The following is a 3,268-nucleotide window of genomic DNA, read 5'->3' as shown; positions in this document are numbered from 1 at the left end:
GGGCAGGGCTGGCCCTTGAGGATGGAACATGGCACAGGAGCTTTGGTGGCTCTGGGAGTTCTTTGAGTTTCCTTGCCCTGTGACAGTGAAGGAAAAAAATGCTTTAGACAAAAAGATTAAAAAAACACTCATAATGGGCAATTGCATATATATTAATCCATGTTCAATCACAGGAGAGGCATCTGCAGTGCCTGCAGGGGTGGCCTTTGGGCTTGATCTGGCTCCTTGTCCTTCTCTCCACTCTAATTACAGGTTTTCAGTAGGTCAGTAGCTCAGACTAGAGTTCCCTGAAGTCCCTGCAGTGTGGGCCTATGCACGGGATGGGTGGTCAGGAGTTTGGTGAGGTGTGAGATGAAACCCAAGCTAATGTGACAATTGGCCTGTGTCTAGAATATGTTGGCCATCCTGTTTCACCTCGCAGACATGGGCAGATCTATATGGTTTGTGAGGCAGCTCAGAGATCATTGATTTGTAAGGGCTTAGTCCAAGGTCTTGTCTTAGAGGGCCTACCTTACCCTGAAGCCCCCACTGATTGCACTGAAACACTCCTAAATGGATCTAATGTGCCATCCACTCCTTAAGTCATTGCTTTCCTCATTCCTTGCTTTATGATGATGTTTCAGGGCTGGTAATGAGCCAGCCATAACAACACCTACAAAATTACTGTGTCTACTTCTCAGAGTGGGAAGTGACAGTATTTTGTAAAAATGAAAAGAAGTTTGTCTGTGAACTTTGCCCAGCCAATACTGAAACAGTGCAGGTCACAGTGAACCAAGGGTTACCATCAAAAAATTATTTTATTGTTTATCTTCCAGTTAAAGAATAACCAGCTTGTGCAGAAAGGAGAATTGGAAAATTGATTGGACTGTCTAGATTCAGACAAATAATTTAAACTATATCAAGTTGTGATTTTACCATATACACACTTCCAGGTGAGTTCACTGCCTGCAGTTCAGTCATCTACAAAGGCTTACATTGTAGGAGTCATGGACTTCCTTGGTTTTATTAAACCTAAGGGAATTTATTTTTTTAAAGCTAAGTGTAGTTATTTTAACTGGCTTAATTATTGCCCTTTTTTTTTGTTTGTTTTTTTTGTTAAGGAAGCATTTCACATTGTTACATAGAGCATAAGAATTTATTTTTTTGCATTTCAATTATAGTGAGGACTGCTATATACTTCAAAACATGCTAGACTTGAAATGTCATATACAAATACAGTGTGTGTATGCAGTCCTCCTTAGCCTTTCATGTATTTTTTCAATATACTGCTGATATAACTTGAATATTCTGGGACTAGAAGTATAGTTGTCCTGTAATGATTTCTGTTCTATTTACAACCTCCAAATAAAGGAAAAGCTGCTTATAGTAAAATGAGGATCACTGGTCTTTCAGTAATTAAATAGACTTGTTATACTGCATTAATCCTTTTTGGAACATTTGGAATGACTTCTTAGCACTCACAAATACAGCATTAGGGCCAGCAATTAATCTGTTGTTTGTCCTTCAATATTTGTGTGATGTAAAGAATGTACATTCAAAGATGTATTTCAGGTTTAGGACTAGGATCATCATAGAGTTAAATAATGATATTGACTGTTCAGTAGTGTAAACCAAGACCTAGAATGAAGTTGCAAAAGCTGTTGGAAGGACTCATACTCTACTAATTGCATCCAACTGAAAGGACTAAAAATGGTGTTCAATGCTGTCTAGTTTTGTTTGCTGTATTTACATGAGAAAAAAAGTGTGAATTATTTGGTGGTAGTCAGAAACTTTATAGATTTCTGATTAACATTCTTCAGAGGTAGGTCAAGAAGTAAAGACTCTACATTTCATCAGTAAAGACTGTGCTCAAGAAAAACTCTGTATTTTTCTAGTGATGAGGGCAGTGTTATTTTTATCAAGGGCAGGTTTGGGGAGAATCTACCAAAATGATACACCTAACCTTGATCAAGTTTCTAGCAGAGCGGTGCTTTGGGTGATGTTTTGTTGCTTTTTGTAATCTCAGGGTTCAAATTATGCTAATGCCGTAGTCAAATTTCCTCCTTTTCTGAGCTTTGACTTCACAAACAATAATCAACTAAAATCACCCAAACTTTCTTTCAGACTTTTGTAGTTTTGTAATTGCTTTTCTGGACATACCCTTCCTAGTTTACTTTGATCAGAAGGCCATACTAATTGTCTTGGTGCTGTGTTGGAGTCCTGTGCTGTTCTTCTGCATCGTTCAGCTGTAATTTACATGAAGCACGGTACAGAGCATTAGCTTCTGAGCCTAGGTTAAATCAGCAGAAGAGTCTTATGTTCCTGTGGTATATAGTCTTAGAACACCTTATCCTATTGCACGAAGATAAAAGTGTTTTAAATATAGTCCAGCCAGTTTGACCTTGTCAGAATTCAAGTCATATTAATGGTAACTTGGGCTTGCTGACGTGTTTCACAGTAGGATGAACATTAACACAGAACTCCCTATTCCATCTGGTGAGGAACCTACAGATAGTGCTATACATAGATCTTTTTCTTAAATTCTGTAATACAGTATAATGAAATATTCTGTATTCTCTGTGCTCTTGACACTTCTCTTGCTATTGATAGGCACCCCGTATCTGAGACCAACAAATGCAGTTAAGAAGAGATGCTATAAAGCAGCAATATTAGATCATGTAGATATGTCTGCTGAATAGTAATAGTTATGGGTTGTATTTTGGAAAAAAGTGATTAGTGACAGTTTTGTTGTAGCAAATGTGTTTATGAAGTCCCTGGCTTTCACTGTATATGCCCTGGAAACAAGTGTCAAAATGAACAGAACAGAATTTAATGATTAATCTACACACTGCATATAAGTTGCAAAAAGGCTCTGGAATTTTTAAATTTGATTCTGGTGAAGTTTGCCTACATGTTATAACAACACAGTGATAAGTAAAGATACCATGGTGAGGTCTGAGCAAGCTCATGTAGGTCCTGTAAACAGAAAAACTGCATTCACATGGCACTTCACATGCTTTTATGTACACTGCTCCTGTGGATGTTGTGGACTTCCTCTGGAAAAATATGGCCGTTGGAGTAACCATAGCAAATTAATTTGAACTTGTCTCTGTTACATGTGTGTTTTATTTTATGCTAATAATATATGCACATGAGTCTGTTGGTGTCCACTGATGTGGTGTTTGATATGCAGTTTCCTGTTTGAGTGAATGGTGTTGGTACACATTATAGTTATGTATATTATTGAAAAAGATGCCTTACTTAGGTTTCCAAGTCTGGTTTCTCTATC

The sequence above is a fragment of the Acanthisitta chloris genome, unplaced genomic scaffold (genome assembly GCF_000695815.1).
Source record: "Acanthisitta chloris isolate BGI_N310 unplaced genomic scaffold, ASM69581v1 scaffold25814, whole genome shotgun sequence".
In the NCBI taxonomy this organism is placed as follows: Eukaryota; Metazoa; Chordata; class Aves; order Passeriformes; family Acanthisittidae; genus Acanthisitta; species Acanthisitta chloris.
Note: the sequence above shows the minus strand (reverse complement) of the source record.